The 22,083-nt window shown below is 47.6% G+C and overlaps 1 protein-coding gene across 1 annotated transcript in view; it reads right to left on the bottom strand.

The window, feature by feature from the left end:
* C1QTNF8 (C1q and TNF related 8) overlaps window positions 1-22,083 on the bottom strand; it is a 39,183-nt gene that overhangs the window by 12,798 nt on the left and 4,302 nt on the right. Inside the window, exon 2 of the mRNA XM_088464957.1 lies at window positions 21,001-21,139. The gene's annotated coding sequence lies outside the window, so the exon portion shown is untranslated. The remainder of the gene's footprint in view (window positions 1-21,000; window positions 21,140-22,083) is intronic.

Below are 22,083 nucleotides of genomic sequence, written 5' to 3' on the forward strand. Positions count from 1 at the left end.
GCCCCTGTAACCATCCACAAACAGCCTCTCCTGTCACTCACTCTACTGGGCTGTCTATGCCGGACGAGTGACCAAGAATGGTCTCCATTCGTGTTTTAACTCAGAGTCACACACTGACGTAATCTCCCTTAAATAAGTACACAGACTGTGTGCATGGACAGTGCTGTTATTATTAGGACTGCGAGTCCTCACTAATGAACCCGTGTTAAAGAGACTTTTAAATGTATTTAGCATACCAGTGCTCTTTTACCTGGTGCTAATTGAACACATCAGCACTAAGTACTTATTTAAGGGAGATTACGTCAGTGTGTGACTCAGAGTTAAAACATGAATGGAGACCATTCTTGGTCAAATGGAGCAAGGACTGTAATCAACTTGCATGTTTATACATATGGGAAGGAGCCTTTGCACAACGAGTGATCTGTATCAATTACTTGTTTGGAGGCTGATGTTCATTGTGGAATCACATTGAAATAGTGCTACATTCAAGATAGGTCACCAGAGATACCTTCTGCAGGGGTTATCCGTTGTGACCTTTAAAATAATACTGAACCAGTCTGTATGTAATTGTTTTGTATTGTGTGTGATATTTAATATTTTTATATTTCTTGTCTTTTATGCATCATGTAATAAATTGTTTATTTAGCGGTCTTTGGGCCTGATTCGGAGCCGCTCGTAAGCGGCCGCTCGTTCGCTCCGAGTGATGTTCGCACAACTGCGCATGCATATGGGTTGGAATACGCATGCGCGAACCAGTCATTGCGGTCGGAAATTGTGTGCTCGCAAAATAGCGAATGCCTGCTAATTTGAGTGACAGAATGAGGCGTTTGTGGGTGGTAACAGGGGAAGGTGCTTGAAAACGGGGAGTGGAGATCCGAACGCAGGCGTGCCAAACGGTCAAAACGGGCGTTTTAAGGGTGTGCATAATTAACAAAGCAGCGTCATCGACCACGTCACTTGGTTGTCTTTTAGCCTGAACTGCTCTCATGATTGCGGTAGGAAAATCCTACCACAAGCACTGCGAGCAGTTCATACACCTTTCGATGTACTCGATTAATCTAATAAATAGCGGAGATGACGTAGGATGCGAGCGGCCAGGGGGCGTTATTTAAAAAATAGCGAGCGCATGTTTCCTTCGCTCGTTCTGACATAGTGGCGTCAACAGACCGCAAAGAGCGAGCGCTTTATTTAAATATCCGGCCCCTTTTTCTGAACGAGCGAGCGCAAATAGCGTCCGGCTCTGAATAAGGCCCTTTGTCTGGATCTAGTCATAAGCTTCACAATACCACTGGGTTAACAATCATATTAATCTATTCAGTGACAGTATATCCAGATCTATATTTTGCTGAATCAGGTCCCTTGTCTGAGCCGCTACTAAGCCTTGGAGAGTGATAAGTCGGGTACACGATCTGGTGAACTACCACACCAGGGCGGCTTTAACGGGTGGATTTAAATCGCCAACTGCAATAAGGGATACACTAGCCAGATTTAGCCTATAGTAAGGCGCACATCAACTAGCAGATGAGGTAACGACAGTACGATTACAAAATCGTAATCGTACCATCGTTCCCCATCCGATCAGTCGGTCAGTGTAGGCACCCTCCCTCATCCCTGAACATCTCCAATCTGTCGTTATCGGCAGATTGACCGACATATTCAGCCGATGATTGACGTCGGAGACGACCAGCGGGAGCGCGCATCGCTGGTCGTTTCCGACATTATAGTGCGCGATTTGTGCACGATTAATGAGCGATTACACGATTACGATGTCGTAATCGTGCAATCGCTCATTAATAACTGCTAGTGGATATGCGGCATTAGTGTCACCATTTTAAATCCTTTAGTCAAAGCCGCTGATTGATTGATAAACCATGTTTTAGTAAATATTCCCCCAGGTCTGCCAATTGCAGGTGAATGGTAATAACCCCATTCTCACGTGTCCTTGGTGTCTGGCATTCAATCTTCTGTAGTAGGATCTGTAAATCATCGAATAACACACAGCTACCAGGACTACAGTTATCTGTGAATGTTCTATTATGAGCACAGCTGCACAATCGCAAATAAACTGACACATTGATTAAAAAGTTCTCAGGAAGAGATGTTCTTGTTAGAAGTGTATGTCTGTGTGTATAAGTGTAAATAGATAGTTTTAATCGGAAGTATGTGTTTTTATTGTAAATAATATATTGAATTTATTTATTTTTGGCTTCTCATTTATATATTCTGAAAACGTTGCAGATAAAAATCTCTGCAATCATTGAGGAGGGGGAATTTCGGCAGGGCTCGCCAAGGAGCCCCAGGCATGTTAAATAGTGCAAGTAATACTTTGTTATACTACTGCATATGATAATTACCATCACGCCCACGAGCCACCATTGATAAATAGACCCCATGGGGCTGGATGCATCAAGCATTGCATCCTGCCAATCATCACATGCATAAGGCTGTATGCATGATGCGTTAAGCAAAGGACAGCTCTCCTGATGAGCATAGGCGAAACTACGGGGTGGTCCGTGTGTGCACAGGACCACCCATTATCTCTCCCCCAGCAGATAGCGACGTTAGTGTTTCCCCTTGGTTTTAGGATCATTTAGCCAGGCTATGTTAGCATGTGGGAAGTTACTGTGCAATGTTATTCCTTACTATCCACATGGACATAGAGGGGGAATAGGGATGAGCGGGTCCGTTTCTCCGGGAACCAGACCCATCCGAATTTTGGAGATTCGGGACACCACCGGCACCCGTGCACTGCCGACACCATCAAAACCCCCACATTGAAGACACCATTGGAACCCCCTCTCTGCCGACAACCCCCGGCACCCTGCTCTGAGGACACTGCCAGAACACCTGCACTGCTGCCCCACGTACTGAGGACACCATCAGCGACCCCACACTGCCGGCACTCCTGCACGGCCGACACTGTCAATACACATGCATTGAGGACACCGCTGGCACCCCCGCTTTGCCGACACCCTGCACTGAGGACACTGCCGGTAACCCCACACTGCTGGCACTCACACACTGAGGACACCACCGGCACCCCTGCACTGCCGACACTGTCAGCACACGGGCACTGAGGACACCACTGGCACCCCTGCTTTGCCGACACCCTGCACTGAGGACACTGTCAACACCCCTGCACTACTGCCCCACGTACTGAGGACACCGTCAGTGAACCCACACTGCCAACACTCCCACACTGAGGACACCGCCCACCGGTACCCCTGCACTGCCGACACTGTCAGCACACGTGCACTGAGGACACCACTGGCACCCCTGCTTTGCCGACACCCTGCACTGAGGACACTGTCAACACCCCTGCACTACTGCCCCACGTACTGAGGACACCGTCAGCGAACCCACACTGCCGACACTCCCACACTGAGGACACCATCCACCGGCACCCCTGCACTGAAGACACTGTCAGCACACGTGCACTGAGGACACCACTGGCACCCCTGCTTTGCCGACACCCTGCACTGAGGACACTGGGCCTGATTCAGAGCCGGACGCTATTTGCGCTCGCTCGTTCAGAAAAAGGGGCCGGATATTTAAATAGAGCGCTCGCTCTTTGCGGTCTGTTGACGCCTCTATGTCTGAACGAGCGAACGAAACATGCGCTCGTTATTTTGTAAAGACGCCCCCTGGCCGCTCGCATCCTACGTCATCTCCGCTATTTATTTGATTAATCGAGTACATCGAAAGGCGTATGAACTGCTCGCAGTGCTTGTGGTAGGATTTTCCTATCGCAATCATGCGAACAGTTCAGGCTAAAAGACAACCAAGTGACGTGGTCGATGACGCTGCTTTGTTAATTATGCACACCCTTAAAACGCCCGTTTTGACAGTTTGGCACGCCTGCGTTCAGATCTCCACTCCCCGTTTTCAAGCACCTTCCCCTGTTACCACCCACAAACGCCTCATTCTGTCACTCAAATTAGCAGGCATTCGCTATTTTGCGAGCACACAATTTCCGACCGCAATGACTGGTTCGCGCATGCGTATTCCAACCCATATGCATGCGCAGTTGTGCGAACATCGCTCGGAGCGAACGAGCGGTCGCTTACGAGCGGCTCTGAATCAGGCCCTCTGTCAACACCCCTGCACTACTGCCCCACGTACTGAGGACACCGTCAGCGAACCCACACTGCCGACTCTCCCACACTGAGGACACCGTCCACCGGCTCCCCTGCACTGCCGACACTGTCAGCACACGTGCACTGAGAACATTGGGCCTGATTCAGAGCCGGACGCTCTTTCAGAGTGTTCGCTCTGAATCAGGGCGGCATTTTTTTATTTTGAGAGCCGGCTTCCTGGCCACTCGCTAAGCTGTGGGTGACCACCCACAGCTTTTGCGAGCGGCCGGGTGATGGTCTGTAGGGTCTTGTCCATCGCAAGCCCCAGTGAGCTCGCGAGTGGGTCTGAATCAGGCCCACTGCCAAAACTCCCGCACGTATTGAGGACACCATCAGCGACCCCACGCTGGCGCTACTCCCACACCGAGGGCATCCCCGCACAGTCGACACTGTCAGCACACCTGCACTGAGGACACTGCTGGCACCCCCGCTCTGCCGATACTGCCGGCACTATGCACTCAGGACACTGCCAGGACCCCCACTCTGCCAACACCGCCACACTGCCAAGAACGCTGGCACTTCTGCATTGAGGACACCATTGGCACTCTCGCATTGAAGACACGGCCAACACCTGCACTGCCGACACTGCTGTCACAGTAGGTGCACTATTGGTGTATCCAACCCACACTGTATAACACTGTATCCGCGTTGGAAGCTGAACTGCCACATGTTTGTGTCGCCCACTGCTGTTACTTAGCTTACTCAGCCAGCTAGCTGGATGCAACCTTTTGGCCCTAAACTAGATGACAAAAACATATTTTGAGGTGGTCAAAATTGATTGGAAATGACTGGAAATAAATGTTATTGAGGTTAATAATACTGTAGGAACAAAAACAGGCCCACATTATGTGATTTTAGCTGTTTTTAGAAAGAATACAGAACCAAAACCAAAAACCAAAACACGCAAGGATGGTTTTGGCAAAACCAATCCAGATCCAAAACAAGAGGAGGTACAGATTCAAAACCAAAACACGGGGGTCGGCGCACATCTCTAATATAAACAAAAACGGCACTTTCAGAGGTTGGATCGCAATTTTGTACATCCCATCCCACGTCTCCACATCATATTACATATCTGTATAAAAGGCTTGCATAGATAGGTTGATTATCACCTAGGCAAAAAGTAGTAAGCAGGCTGCCTCGGACGGACGCAAAAGCGGTTGCGGATGCGTCCTACTCACACTCCGCACCGTAGTGTCGTTTCCTGCTTGGATATTTCTTAGGTAAGCAGCCAATCACTATTGTAAGGCACATTGAGATGGCAGATCTTTCTGGAGAACGATCCACTATCAGAGCGGCTGATTGGTAAGCTATACACACTTTCTGTACCAATCGGCTGCTCCATATATCTGGGCTGACATCACAACTGGGTGGACAGTTGAGATGTCAGTGTCGGCGCTCCCTGCAGTAAGTGTACATGAGGTCGGCGGGTCGTCTGTACACATCTGCTGAGCTGCAGGGATGATCTGATAGAACGTTGCTCACAGACATATCGCTGGGGGGGTTACACACCCATTCATGCACTTGTAATATATCATTCGCCGATTGATGGAACGATATATCGACAAGTGTGTACCCAGCTTTTGTTGCAGTACTTCTATTCCATCCTGGCGTCCCCCTCTCCATCAAGTCTGTCCAGAGAGGCTGCTGGTGTGAAGGAACGAGTGGTTAGTAATTACAGAGCGATTGTCCTCTGGGTGATAACAGAAGAGAGTAGCCGCTGTAATTGCTGAACCTTTACAAGATGTAAAGATGTTCCTAAATAAATGAATTTGTGTCTGGGAGGTAGATATTGAAAGCACATCCTCTATAGTTAAAATGCCCTTTCATCTTAGAACATTGGCCCTGATTCAAGAGCGTTCGCTCTGAATCAGGGCCGTTTTTTTTTTTTTTTTAGAACGGCGGCGGCATGAGTGTCCGTCTCTCTGAGTTAAGCCTTAAGGAATCTGTTTCGAAAAAAATGGCAATTACAGGGGAAACCTCAGGCCCTGGCCAGAGGGTGCTGTGGACCAGCTGCTGCTGCCGTCTCTGTAAATACCAGGGATGTAGATTTGATATAAAAATTATTAGAATAATACAAAGAAGATATTTATAACTTTTTTTTTTTATAGTCAGCTTTGTGGCGCTCCCCAGGACTGCAGGGAGACAAGAGATGCGGCAACAACAGCTCAGCCTCACTTCTGTATAGTCAGACACTGCTTGCAGAGCTGGAGGTGGGGCCACACCACAGGCAGTAAGCTGCACAGAAAGAGAGCTAATAGAGGCATGCCTCTGAGTATGGCTACTGTATTGTAATGTAATTTGCTGTGTGCCCTTTACTGTATGTACGGCACTGCGGACCACTTGTGGCGCCCTATAAATAAAATTTAATAATAATAATAATGGGGGGCATGCCTTGAGCACTGATGGACACCTAGGAAAGTGTCATGTGACCAGGAAGTGCACTACAGTGTTTAGATATCTGAGTTCAGTCATCAGCAGCAAAAGAAGACACAGTGATGCAGGTACTGGAATAAATGGACACTGAAGCTTAGTATAGTGAGGGGAGAGTTACAGTGAGTAGGGGGTGAGACAGGCTTCCAGCACTCAGACCCATCTCCATGTGTGCATCACCAGCCATTGACCTCACCGCACATCACTGGTAAATACTGTGTCATTTACAAATGAAAAAAACAATATAAGATAACAGACCACGCACTTACCAGTAGATTGTAGTAGATAGTACAGAGGAGAGGTTCGGTTTTGTCGGGGATAATCACGCCAAGTTACAATCTCATAATGAGGCACAACGTCATGTTTCATGGACATCTTGGCACAGATGTCCTGAAAGACGAAGTTCTGCTTCATTCTGAGATCCGAACTTGGCGGGATGATCCCAGCCAAATACGAACTGCATATCTCTAGTATATTGACAAACTCATAAATAGAATAATAATAAAGAAGAATCTATTGTTATTATTATTCTTTTTATGAGTTTGTATACCGGTGAGTGTGCTGTCTGTTATCTCGTTAAGGGGCCGATTTATCAAGGTTTTTTCATAAAATTATATAGAATCTGCAGCTGCTGCATAATTTTATGAATTGTTGCTATGTACTAACAGCCTAGTGCAGGAGATTTCACAAAAATGTGTATTGACAATGTATTGGGTATGCCAGGGCGTTAGATACATGAATGCTGAAACGCTCACCATGCAGGCCATACTCTGATGCAAAATCTGAATAAACTCCATAAAACCTTTCATGCAGTTGTGTCACAGATGTCATTCCTCTTAACAAAAACATTATAATTAAACAAAACGAAGTAGAAATAAAATAAATGTAATAAAATGGTAATAAAAAAAACGAAAACATCTAAACTATATAGATTTACATTACTTATGGTTCTTTCTTAGCTCAATTTCACACAAACATATCGCCAGTCTAAACGTCGCAATTGTAGAAAAAACAAAATTAACTAAAGAACTTTTGACTGATTATTTACATTTACTATTTATATGGCTGAATATTCATTGTGTTCATCAGCCTTTTTTATTTTTATTCTAACCTTGGACCATTTCCATTATTACAATGTTATATGTCATGTTGTTTCTCTTATGTCTAATTTTTTATTTTTTTTAAACATTTCTTTATTTTTAAAGATACAAAAATAACGACATATAAAGAATTGTAAGTTTATTTTGCAGGTTCGGCTCCAGGTGGAGCAGCGCCTGGTTCCAGTATCTGTCAGCACCCCCTTTACCACCCAAAAAAGGGATGTGGGCTAATTTCCAAAGACCACGCCCCCTAGATGACGCTATTTGGGGGAGTGCATGTATGGCACGCCTCCCGCTTTACGTCAGGCTGGGTGCGAGCCCAGCACTCCGTCAGCAGCTGGACTATCCCCAGTCGTCTCCTTGCACTGAATGGACGCGGCGTGTGCGTGGCATCCATTCAGCTTCAATGACACTGCTGCTCTCTGCTTAGCAAAGCAGATCTGCGACGGTGCATGTCCCCAACCTCCCGTGGGACTCTTCGGCCCTGATTGACCGCACTGGTCGAACGCCCCAAGAGCCAGGAATGTATGTAATAATGTAAAAAGGGGGCGGAAAGGAGGGATCAAATGTAAATATTAAATAACTTTAAATAATGCATTCTTCAATGATACAAAAAAGTTAGCAAGTTCACAAGTATTCAGGTAAAATTTACCTATCTGATCCTTATCACTGTTTTACTATATTTAATATTCAGTATGCTGCTTAATGGAGAAAGAGAATGTTTTATTGCTGCTATTTATGAAACCTGAGCCGTCGGTAAAGGTGGCACGGATAGCCATCTTTTTGGTGATGTAGTTTTGTCTCTGTAGTCACTAGTCAGCCTAACGCTGGCTGCAGGGACGGACTGGGGCTGTAGATCAGTCCTGGCAGTCCGCCCTGTGCTCGCTGTTTAGGCTCTAGCAAAGGGAGCGATCCACATGTCACAACCTCGCGGAACACCCCTGTCTCTTCCTGGCCCATTACTGCCGCCGCCTCTGCCCTCTCCCTGAGCGCATAACATGAATCCAGCAGCGTGGGGTGGAGGGTGGGGGCACATCTGCCCTCCCCGAGCCAGCCCTGAGGCCATTGGCCCTCTGCCATTTGCCAGTAGTGCCAGACAGCCAGTCCGGCCCTGGGCCCTGGTTGACTGAAAATTGACAACTACATTTCATAGCTGAAGAGGTCATGTACGCACATTAACTTCAGCAGAATCTCTGAGTAGAAACCCTCAGGTTTGGCTGGCCCGCAGCTCCTCTGTACTACGCATGGATGCACCGAAAGCCCGAAACACATCACGCGAGTGCGGAACAATCTTCAGCAGACTTTAGACGTCAGACGGGACTGTAAGCGATCATAATGCCATATAGAAAGAATTTATCTTTTTATCTCCAACTGAGAAAAGCATCGTGTCTCAGTTTGTTTAAGTGAACTGACTTCGAAGTCCCCATTGCAGGCTATGGGGACTGTGCTACACAGTGAGAATGGAGGGACCACCGGAGAAATCAGGGAGGCACTGCTTAATAAATAGACCCCTACCCAACATAACTATCAATAGAAAATTATCCAGTAAAGTAATAAGGGGTCTATTCATGTAGCAGTGAAAATCCCTTTATCAGTGATAACAGGGCTTTTCACTGCTTCCCCCTATTCAAAGAAAGGGTTACCGTGAAGAAATCTGAGATTTCTCCAGCGGTGCCCCAGCTCTGTGTCAGGATCACTGCCCCATACGCCAGTATGAGGAGAGCGATTCATAGAACCACAGAAAGCTCAGCTTCCTGTTTCGCTTCTACATTTTTATTCTCCATCTCAGGATGGTGGGGACAGCCTCCTGGGGGGGGGGGGGGGGGGAGAAGAGCAGGGAAGACAGCTGTCTCCCTGCCCCTTTCTCTGACACCGGCCAATCAGCTGTGCTCAGGGAGAAAGTGGGAGGGAGACAAACTACACTGCTCCCTGTGTGTTACAGGGACATTCCGGAGAGTATAGTGAAGTGACCCGGCATCAGTCTGCTGACTGGCCATTGCTTCCACTGCCAGCTCGCCCTGCCCCCGCCGCCACACTGTCTTGTATATAGCTGATGTACCAGCATCATATACCAGGTCCCTTCAGACGGCCACCCCTGTGGCCAGCAATTCATACCGCAAGATCTACATGAATAGACCCCAAAGTCTCAATACATATATTTTTTGGAAGTCAAATTTACAATGCACTTACAGTCACTGTTTTATATGTACACCAAGAATCTAAATTGTGTTACATTGGTCTCCTTTACCTTGTAAATCAGGGATGGGGAACCTCAGGCCCGGGGGCCGTATAATGCCCTCGGAATCATTTGGTCTGGCCCTCTGAGCTTTTTTCTGCTAGCCTCATTTGGCTAGCAGGGTGCCTAGAATAGCACCCTGCAGCCAGAGTCTATGCAGCAGTGCCGCCTGGAGCGTCCTTAGTACGGTCACACCGCTGCCCTTACAGCTCCCTGGAACATCCTCAGGATGCTACTGGCATTGCTGGAATCACCAGCAATTGTGGTTCCGCCCCGTGTGACATCACGTGGAGGGGGCGTGGCCTGCACCGGGCCCGCTAATAATGTTATATATATCAAAATGGCTCTCGGAAGAAAAAAGTTTCCCCACCCCTGTTGTAAATAATGGGTCATTATTTCCATTGATACTATAAATTATATTGTATTTCTAACTGTATGCATAGGAGGTACAAGGGTTGCTTGGAAATGTGGCTACCATACTCTTTAGTAGCTTGAAAAGTAGTTTATTAGAGTTTTTACTAAGTCCAGCAATAGACAGACCCAAAACAAGTGTCCGAGGGATCACAGGAGCTGCTGCCTATAATATGTCTTCCATATAATATAATATACCAAGTCTATCTCTGCCGGTGACGGCACACAGGTTTTCATGTCAAGAAAGTTTTGTAAAAATTTTGATTTATATGCTAATTACCAGCTCGTCGCTCTAAGGGACTTTTAATTACCATTTCTCCATCCGCCAGCAGGTCTGTCTAAGCAGCCGCCAGCGAGGCGTGTCACGTTAGTTAATTTATTTTCCTTTGTTTGTTTTGTTCACTGTATAAGATAAACGGATGTGTAATGACTGAGCCAATATTCCTGTAGCTTTACCACAGTGGCTGCCCGCAATGTGGTCAGCTTTTAGGATTATCATTCATTTTCATTCAGCTTACATACATATACGTTCCAGGTGAGATGGGCAGGGAGGCATGGTGCATGAAATGCATCATCATAGCCCCGCCTCCTGCCGTCCAATGCCACGATTTGTGCCATCGGGTGGCAGGGGGCCACGTTGACGTCATCCACCACAAACCGTGTCATCAATCCGTCACACCATACACTGCACTGTTGAAGTGGGCGGGATCTACTCTCTAAGGAGTGCGGGAGTACTCCCAGAAATTGGGGAGTCTCCCGGGCATTATACCAGTTATGCGGCTGATATACGGGAGGTAAGGGGAGTATACTGATAGTAACTGATAGTGGCGTCTAAGGATGCACCAATTAGTATTACAGCATGTAGGGGCACTAAAAGTTGGCATCTCAGTCCTGGCACATTCAGCCATACGGATGTACACAAGGAAAGAGCTTTGTAGCTGCATTTGCATAAGGTTGCAGACGGATGACCGATCAGAACTTTGTGCTAGATGTGAACTGGATGCCTGAACATTGCACTGCTGGGCATTTGGGGGAGAAAAACGGGGGGTGTCTGGGCATTTCATATCCATCTGTGTATTGTTCATCATATCCCCGTGTGTAGTGTACATGACCTAATATCCTGCTACATGGAGCCAGTACTGTAGACATACTTGCCTACCCTCCCAGAAGTAGTGGGGTTCTCCTGATTTATCGGGTAACCCCCTGCACCCCCGGAAAGTGAAGTGGGCAGAATGGGGAGAATATTACCGGGGATCGGCAGGTCAGTGCGTTGGCCTAATGACGCGATTCTATGAGAATTACGTCATTTAGCCACGCCCCCTATTTTAAATATCCGATGTCCGTGTCAAATTCCCGTGAGGGGGCGGGGCTTCGTGATGCTTCCTGGCCGCTCCCAGCTCCGCCCACCTGCTTCTCCTCCCCAGTCTTTTTCCGGGAGCCGGTGACGTGATTCACACCGAATCGTGTCATTTTGGCCCCACCCCCTGCTTCACAATGCCGTTAATCTCTGCATTGTGTAGCGGGGCGGGGCCAAAATGACGCGATCCTGTGGTCACGCCCCTTCTCTGCTCACAAATGCCGGTCACGCCCCCTTGATTTGCCGACCTGGCTGCCCACTCCCGGAAGCGGCAGCCAGAATGTTGGCAACTCGGATAAGAAATGTCACTGTAGTACTAACTGATGCTTAAGGGGCCTATCCACCAGGCGACCTGAAAGACTGAACGTCTAGCGTTCAGACAATCAGTTCGCCGAGGTACGGTGACCGCACTGGACGGCGTTCACTGAAAGTTTTTCAGTGCAGGAGCCCGACCTCCTATCTCTGAACATGCCGAACCTGACGTGCGACGTGAGGTTGACGGGCATGTTCAGTAGATAGTCGGGGTCGGCAAGGACCCAGCGTGCACGCGCATAGCTGGTCCTTGCCGGCTATCCATTACCCGACTTTGTGAACAATGCGACCAAAACCTCCTGTAACAGTAATTCCAATTAAGCACAGAAGAAGTTAGTTATAAACAATAATGACAGAGGGCGAGATGCATCAAGCATTGCGCATCCCGTCAATGATCGCGTTTAGTAACACCATATGCATGATCATTTAAGCAAAGGACAGCTTATCCAATAAGAGCTGTCCTTTGCAGTGTCGGGTTTAAACTATTATTAAGGTGCATGACGCTAATTTATCTACTGGCACAATATATCATTATTATCCCAACATGCTGCTGAGATGATCAGGAGTGACTGCCTGCACTAATCTGCCCAAACCACATAAAGATCTGCCCAAATCACGCAATGATCTACCAAGACCATGTACTGATCTGCCAAGACCACAAACTGATCTACCCACACCACGCACTGATCTGCCCACTCCACGCACTGATCTGCCCACTCCACGCACTGATCTGCCCAAATCACCCACTGATCTACCAAGACCACGCACTGATCTGCCCAGACCACGCACTGATCTGCCCAGACCACGCACTGATCTGCCCACACCACGCACTGATCTGCCCACACCACGCACTGATCTGGCCACACATCGCACTGATCTGGCCACACCCCGCACTGATCTACCTACACGTCACACTGATCTGCCCACACCACGCACTGACCTGCCCACACCACGCACTGACCTGCCCACACCACGCGCTGATCTGCCCACACCACGCACTGATCGGCCCACACCACGCACTGGTCTGCCAACACCACACACTGATCTGTCTGACAAGACCACGCTCTGATCTGCCCACACCACGCACTGATCAGCCCACACCACGCACTGATCGGCCCACACCACGCACTGATCTGGCCACACCACACACTGATCTGCCAACACCACGCACTGGTCTGCCAACACCACGCTCTGATCTGCAGACACCACGCACTGATTGGCCCACACCACACACTGATCGGCCCACACCACGCACTGATCTGGCCACACCACGCACTGATCTGGCCACACCACGCACTGATCTGGCCACACCACGCACTGTTCTGCCAACACCACGCACTGTTCTGCCAACACCACGCACTGATTGGCCCACACCACGCACTAATGGGCCCACACCACGCACTGATCGGCCCACACCACGCACTGATCTGCCAACACCACGCACTGGTCTGCCAACACCACGCTCTGATCTGCTGACACCACGCACTGATCGGCCCACACCACGCACTGATCTGAAACACACACAGATCTTCCCAAATTAAGCACTGATCTGCCCAGCCCATGTAAAGATCTGCCCAAATCAGGGCAGTGACTTCCAGGGCCAAAAGACATCAACTGGCATTATCACAGCCCCCAGAAGTGCACATGGGCAAAACAAGAATTGGCAGCAGATGCAAATCACACAACACCCCCATCAGGTCTGATTGTCTGGTGCTGTCAGGAGTTTAATTGTTACAGCCTGCTGTATGCATGGATTACGGTCTGTCCCTGAAGGGTTCAGACACAAAACATAACCAGTTAGTGATCAGCACATGAGGAAAAATACCTGCAGAGCATTCCATACTTAGGGGTCTATGTACTAAGCCTTGGAGAGAGATAAAGTGGAAGGAGATAAAGTACCAGCCAATCTGTCAGAGAAAACAGGCGACACACCATTTTCTGCAACACTGCCTGTCACCGCCCCATCAGGCCCCAAATGGGCGCAGCAGGTCAGTCAAGCTTCAGCTTAGGGGGGCACTGTGAGCGATCTCGCAGAACAAGATCTGCGCATGCTCAGTGCGGCATTTGCGCATGCGCTGATATCTCACCATGGGCTCTATTTACAACAATCCGCATTGGTAATGCAGACTGTAGTGTGATATTACCAAGTGAATTCGCATTGCGAATTCAGGCAATATCACAGGGAGTTACTACAAATCCCTTGCAGGGACAGAGCTTGCGAGAAAGCTCTGTCCCTGCGAGTCCCCTCCACACACTAGTCACGGTATTTTCGGAAAAAAATACCGTGACAAGTGCCCCGCGCATGCACCGATTAGACGCCGCTGGTTCCCCCCACGGTGCTAAGCCCTGCCCCCATCACCAAGCCCCGCCCCCGTGATCGCGGACCCCCCGCAACCCCCCTCCCCCTCCCCCCCTCGCGACTCCCCCTCTCCCTTAATTACACTTACCTGCATGTTCCGGGCTCCGGTGATGTCCTCCATGTCCTCCGGTCAGCTGATATCGCATACTGCACTGGGACCCTGTCAGGTGACGACCGGGCCGCAGTGCAGCATGGGAGACCAGCTAACCGTAGAGAGGACATCACCGGAGTCCCGACCACGGGTCCCTGGAGTCAGGTAAGTTTTTTTTATTTTATACTTTTTTTTTTTTTTGCAGTGTATCATCTTGTGGTCTGTTTTGACCACACAGCTTGTCAGAGCGGAGCAGGAGTCCGGTAACCGGGGGAGACCCTGGATAATGCCACCTCCAGGTGGCGTTATTATCACAGGGCTTTCCCCGGTATTTTTTTACAATTTATTTTTACTAACTTTGGCCAGATCACATTTCCCATTACAGTTATGGGAAATGCGATCTGATTACTAAAAATAAGTGATACTTAGGGGTTGGAGTAGAATTTTACGAATTCTACTCCAATTGCCCTTTAGGAACTGTAGGTGATACTAAAATAATGTGAAAAGGGTGTGAAAACACCCTTTTTCACTTTATTTTAGTAAAATAATGTTAATAAATAGAGCCCCATAGGAGATGTATGGAAATCATCGGATTTGCGTGCATCTCTGAATAAGGATCAAGGATAGTTGTTCCAAGAAGACTGGCTTTTGCCTTTCAGCACCAATTAGGGATGGCCATTCACCTTCAATGGTTTTGCAACCTCCAATAGTCTGTGGGCCTGAGTCAGATGTGGACAGTATTGCACAGCCGAAAAATAGGTGTCAGAACATATGAAAGGCACCAGTGGAGCAGTGGCCCCGGATGGTCAGGGGCTGTGCAACCAAGCTAAAAGACCGCCCATTAAACCTCCTCCTCTGGGGCCTATTGCTATAAGCACAGCCCCTGACTGTCCGCAGTGCCAAAATTAAATTATATATTGCCCCCACCAATAATACCCGACACCCCTGAATACCGTCCAACTAAAATGCAAATGCAGCAAGAGGTGTCAGTAGAAAATCTGTCTGTAGACACCTCCTGCATGCATCTGTGACCTGAGTCCATAGACGGTGCTTTGGATCACCATCACGACCATTGGGCCTCTACTGCGGAACGGACCTGGTTGCTGCTCCCTCCTGGCCCCAAACATCCACAGCCTGTCAATCATACTGCGCCTCAGGGGGGCACTGCGACCCTAATTGCAGGTCCCGTTCTGCACATGCACAGAACGGGCCCTGCACAGATGCCCCACCATCGGATATATGCGCAAACCATCAGGTTTACGTACATATCTGAATCGGGCCCTATGACTGATGGCAAGTGGGGGGGTTTTTTGCCATCAATGGCATGGCACCGATTCCGCACCATCGATGGGCGTCGCCCAATGTTGATAAAATATCGACAGAGGTGGTCTGATGGCTGAGGTCTGCGCATGTACAGCACTCAATCGATGGTTAAACCATTGATGGTTTCCTACCAATAGTTTAAAACGATCAATCATTGATGGTACAGCCTTCAATGGCCATCACTGTTAACCAAACCATCCATTATATGTATGCTATGTTAGCAGCCTATGACCTTGCTACATAATTGGCTTCAGACCTACTTGAAAAGTACTGAATGTAATACATAAAAGTAACACAATTCTGAAAATCACTCAAATTGTCAGAGCCAATATCCCACTGAGCAACCAAATGGAATAGGACTTATTGTGTATGTTGAAAGGTACATACGATCCATCATCATCCAAGGTTCAAAGAAACAACAGGAAGAGACATAAACACACACTGACAACCTGCTAAAATAATAGTCTATGTTACAGTATGGGAGCTCAGAAAGAAAGGTTGAGAACTGACAACAGACGCCCTTGAAGACATGAAAGATTTTCCAAGTAGGACCTGTGGTTGTGAATCCAGAGGAAGGTTAATATTTCTCTCTCCAAGTTAGACCAAAAATGGAGGTAATGAGGAGCCCCGTGCTGCTCTAGATGTGGTGGAAATCCCCTGGATGTCATCATTTGATGTCTTTATAACCTCAGCGAACATACTGATATCTTAAAAATAAATGATATAAACTTTCCAGGAACACAGCAGACAGCACAGCATCCCATCATCCTCTTGTGTTAGCTGATATTGGGCCTGATAATGATTTATTACGGATCGCTATTGCGATCGCAGCTGCAATTACGCAAGCAGTCTCACAGCGAAAATATGCTAACAAATGCTAACGCAATGCCGTCGCAGCCTAACATAAGGACGCCCATCCGCAATACTTAGCAAGTCTGCAAAACCATCGGTACAATTGAGTACCATTGCAGCCTCATGCACACTTGCACAAGGTCTGACCTTACTCGGGATTTGCTAACCTCATCGCATGCAGTGACAGCCCGAGGTGCGTATGGCATCGCAATGGCTCATTTATGCACTCCCCTGTAACGGCGTTCACATGCACTGACACGTCTGCGTTTTGCCGACCACCCCCCCATCATTTCCCCCAAATAGTCACTACCTGTCAATCAGTCTGAGATGGGTCTGCGTAGTCACTGCGATCGCAGTCTGATCACAGTGGAGCCTTCGCGCACTGCAATGCATACACATACACAGATCGCTAAAATCGGCCATCTGCATGAGTAATCGCAATTGCGATTCTTAATGAATCAAGCCCATTATTGCTAGTGACATTGACGTAAAGCAGGTATGGACATCTAGCTCTAGCTGTACTTCCCAACAGCAAGATACATACGTGTTATCTGTCTCTGACTTTCAGAAATGCCCACTACACACATAGCTACTTTATCATATCTGTGTTACAAAGCTCTTGCTGCTGTACCACTGTGTTTTAGAGCTTTTGCTGCTGTACCGCTGTGTTACAGAGCTTTTGATGCTGTACCGCTGTGTTACAGAGCTTTTGATGCTGTACCGCTGTGTTACAGAGCTTTTGATGCTGTACAGCTGTGTTACAGAGCTTTTGATGCTGTACCGCTGTGTTACAGAGCTCTTACTGCTGTACAGCTGTGTTTTAGAGCTTTTGATGCTGTACAGCTGTGTTACAGAGCTTTTGGTGCTGTACCGCTGTGTTACAGAGCTCTTACTGCTGTACAGCTGTGTTTTAGAGCTTTAGATGCTGTACTGCTGTGTTACAGAGCTTTTTCTGCTGTACTGCTGTGTTACAGAGCTCTTGCTGCTGTACTGCTGTGTTACAGAGCTTTTTCTGCTGTATTGCTGTGTTACAGAGCTCTTGCTGCTGTACTGCTGTGTTACAGAGCTCTTGTTGCTGTACAGCTGTGTTACAGAGCTCTTCTTGCTGCTGTACTGCTGTGTTACAGAGCTTTTTCTGCTGTACTGCTGTGTTACAGAGCTCTTGCTGCTGTACTGCTGTGTTACAGAGCTCTTGCTGCTGTACAGCTGTGTTACAGAGCTCTTGCTGCTGTACAGCTGTGTTACAGAGATCTTGCTGCTGTACTGCTGTGTTACAGAGCTCTTGCTGCTGTACTGCTGTGTTACAGAGCTCTTGCTGCTGTACTGCTGTGTTACAGAGCTCTTCCTGCTGTACAGCTGTGTTACAGAGCTCTTGTTGCTGTACTGCTGTGTTACAGAGCTCTTGTTGCTGTACTGCTGTGTTACAGAGCTCTTGCTGCTGTACTGCTGTGTTACAGAGCTCTTGCTGCTGTACAGCTGTGTTACAGAGCTCTTGCTGCTGTACTGCTGTGTTACAGAGCTCTTGCTGCTGTACAGCTGTGTTACAGAGCTCTTGCTGCTGTACAGCTGTGTTACAGAGCTCTTGCTGCTGTACTGCTGTGTTACAGAGCTCTTGCTGCTGTACTGCTGTGTTACAGAGCTCTTGCTGCTGTACTGCTGTGTTACAGAGCTCTTGCTGCTGTACAGCTGTGTTACAGAGCTCTTGTTGCTGTACTGCTGTGTTACAGAGCTCTTGCTGCTGTACTGCTGTGTTACAGAACTCTTGCTGCTGTACTGCTGTGTTACAGAGCTTTTGCTGCTGTACTGCTGTGTTACAGAGCTCTTGTTGCTGTACAGCTGTGTTACAGAGCTTTTGATGCTGTACTGCTGTGTCACAGAGCTCTTGCTGCTGTACTGCTGTGTTACAGAGCTCTTGTTGCTGTACAGCTGTGTCACAGAGCTCTTGCTGCTGTACTGCTCTGTTACAAAGCTCTTGTTGCTGTACAGCTGTGTTACAAAGCTCTTGTTGCTGTACATCTGTGTTACAGAGCTCTTGCTGCTGTACTGCTGTGTTACAGAGCTTTTGCTGCTGTACTGCTGTGTTACAGAGCTTTTGATGCTGTACTGCTCTGTTACAAAGCTCTTATATATCAGATCTATTACCACAGAGCGCTTTATCCTATTATTGTCTATATCTGTTACAAAGCTTTTGTTGCTGTACAGCTGTGTTACAGAGCTTTTATTGCAGAGTTAAAACATTTCTGATATGCAGAACTGCACTTTTTAAGGCAATCATGGAGCAATTTTACATGGTTAAGAGGGACACTTAGGGCCTGATTCACAGCTATGCGCAAAGCGCCTGCTTCTGTATTGTTCACTCTAGGATGTTTTTGGGCAGGGTGCTTACCACTGAGGAGCGCACATTATAATTTTGGGTGCATCATTAAAGCTGTTAATATGTAGTCAATGTTACATTATATGTACAGTAATATAATGCTCCCAATTCACATTACGACACACATTGTGCCCAAATTCACATGCCACACAATAGGGCCCCAAATCATATTATGCCACACAATGGCCAATTTTCATTATGCCACACAGTAGTGCCCTTGATTCACATTATGCCACACAGTAGTGTCCATTAATCACATTACACTGCACAGTAGTCCCCACAATATTGGCAATTCTCATTATGCCACACAGTAGTGCCCCTTATTCACATTACAATGCACAGTAGTGCCCCTTATTCACAGTATGCCACACAGTAGTGCCCCTTACTCACATTATGCCACCCAGTAGTGCCTCTTATTCACATTATACCACACAGTAGTGCCCCTTATTCACATTACAATGCACAGTAGTGCCCCTTATTCACAGCATGCCACACAGTAGTGCCCCTTACTCACATTATGCCACCCAGTAGTGCCCCTTATTCACATTATGCCACGCAGTAGTGCACCTTAGTCACACAGTAGTGCCCCTTATTCACATTATGCCACACAGTAGTGCCCCTTATTCACAGTATGCCACACAGTAGTGCACACACTTCATGTTATGCCACACACCTCCCTCTTCCTGCTATTAACATCTCTTCCTATACACAGTACTCAGGGTGCGGTGTTACCAGTGTACTATAACATGGCAATAGTAATGAATGAATAATAGAAATAATTAATTCATCAACCTGATGAATTTAGGTCCCCGTACTATTGTATGGGGGCGGCATGCCACATTGGCACTGAAAGGGAAGTAGAAGATATACCACACCCTCCACCCGTGAATAATATTATATTGTTTTAGGCAGTGCTTTTTTGTCTTTCTAAAGGTACACGTTAATGTAAGAATTACAGTAGCTTTCTCCCGCTGGACACATTCTAATTTGGTGCTGCTACTGTGTAATGCTGAGTGCTATCAGAGAAAAAACATTGGTCATGGGAGCAACTGGTTAATCTGAGAAAATCTGCTGGTGACTCACTGGTTGCAGCAGAGCCAGAGGGTGACTCCAGTTATGGGATCAGGTCCTCACAGCTGCTCAGATACAGCCAGAACTGTGTATCTCAGAGAACAATTATCCAGCCATTCTCCTCTACACTCTGAGAGAAAACATCTCCTAGGGCCAAATTTGATGGCTCTGAGGTGACGAATGTGCCGATGTTGGGGCGATTTAACAGAGATTTAAAAAAAAAAAATTTAAGCGCAAAACCAGGTTGGTTTAAATATCACTGCTATCTGACAACCTGTAGCCTATGACATGTGGCACCTTGTGGCAGTGGCTGATCCAGGAGGGGAGGAGAAGGTGGCAATCGCAACGATTGCCCCTTCCCCTTAACACTTTTCTCCTGCCCACTACAGCTGTCAGCTCTAGCAGCCCCTCCAAAAAAAACCCCCACATAACATACTATGCGCTCCGCTGCAAAGCGGCACAAGTGCTCTGCAGCTGGCTCAGGTCCGAGTTTCAGCGGAATGCTGGGGAGCGGTGCGGTCACATAGATACATCAGACTTATAATACCAGTGGATGTTCACGTGGGACTTATGATCGCAGGAAACGGATGGAACTGCAACCGCATTGCGACGCTGCAACTTATTGAAAACAGTCAAAAGTTAATAAAAAAAGTATGGGAGACAAACCATGAAAGAGAAACTATGAGAGCCGGACGTTATAATACACAGACTCTCTGTTCCCGTAATAAACAAAACGTGCTAACAACTCCGGAAACACATTTTGTCCCATGAAGACTGATCTGCTGTTGTGTTTACAGGATGTCTCTTCTCCTACCAGAGTCACTGTCAGAATTAGAGCCTCCACCCTTGACGGTGGTTTAGAAAAGAGACATGTTTGCAGTGTTTACTAAACAATTAGCCAACCAGGCGTGATGATGTACGTACCTCCCGGCATCTGGCACTTACCTCTGACTTATCCGCAGGGTGTTTTGTTGCTAAAAGTTCCCGCTGTCCCCCGGCATGCTGCTCTGTGCCTGTTCCAGCAGCTCCTCTAGTAAATCAGGCCCTGGCTTCCAGAGATTCTCGCAGACATTGCAGAGCGCTCCTGAAGAGTTCAAATGAAAAGTGTTACATTTGGCTTCCAGTTGTGATTTGGCAGCTAGTTCAGGTATCTCATTCTCTGCTAGCTCCAGGGCAAAAACAGAGACAAAGACACTGACACACGCACACATAAACTTACAAAGCAAAAGGTAAACCGCAAACACTTACATACAGTACGTACAGATGCAATCACACACTTGTAATTCAAACAAAACTGTGCACTTAAAACGACTTCAAATGACTTTTTGTTGTTTCCACTGGCTGAAATTGCAATAAAAAAAACTGGTTGATTGAACTTTTTGGCAGTACTGTATATACTTATGGATAGTATTATTCTGAAAGAATTTACTACGGATCGCAACTGCGATCGCAGCGGCAATTGCGCACGCAGTCTGGCTGCGATGACATGCTAATCCATTGCGATCGCTATGCCATCGCAGCACTACATAAGGACGCCCACTTTACCTTACACACATCCGTAATATTTAGCAAGACTGCGAAACCATCGGTAACATGGAGTACCTTCGCAGCCTCACGCACCCTTGCACAAGCCCTGACCTTACGCAGAATTGCTAACCTCATTGCGCGCAGTGCGTACACAAGCTGCATACGGCATCGCAGTGGATAATTTATGCACGCCTCTGTAACGACGTTCGAACGCACTGGCACGCTTGCTTTTCGCCAACCATCCCTCTATCACCACCCACAAATGGCACTTCCTGTCAATCACTCTGCGATGGGTCTGCATAGCCTCTGTAACCGCAGTCCCTTTCGCAGTGGCTAGTTTGCGCACACGCACTGCGATGCATTCGCAGATCGCAACAATCGGCCGATTGCGTGCGTAATGGATCCGGCCCTGAGTCCTTAAAAGAGAACTAGAGTACAATATTTTTTTCTTTCCAAATGAACAACACTCTCCCCTCAGACAGACTGTGCTTTGAAGCACTG

Source organism: Taudactylus pleione, unplaced genomic scaffold, assembly GCF_031769625.1.
Source record: "Taudactylus pleione unplaced genomic scaffold, aTauple2 ptg000061l, whole genome shotgun sequence".
Classification (NCBI taxonomy): domain Eukaryota; kingdom Metazoa; phylum Chordata; class Amphibia; order Anura; family Myobatrachidae; genus Taudactylus; species Taudactylus pleione.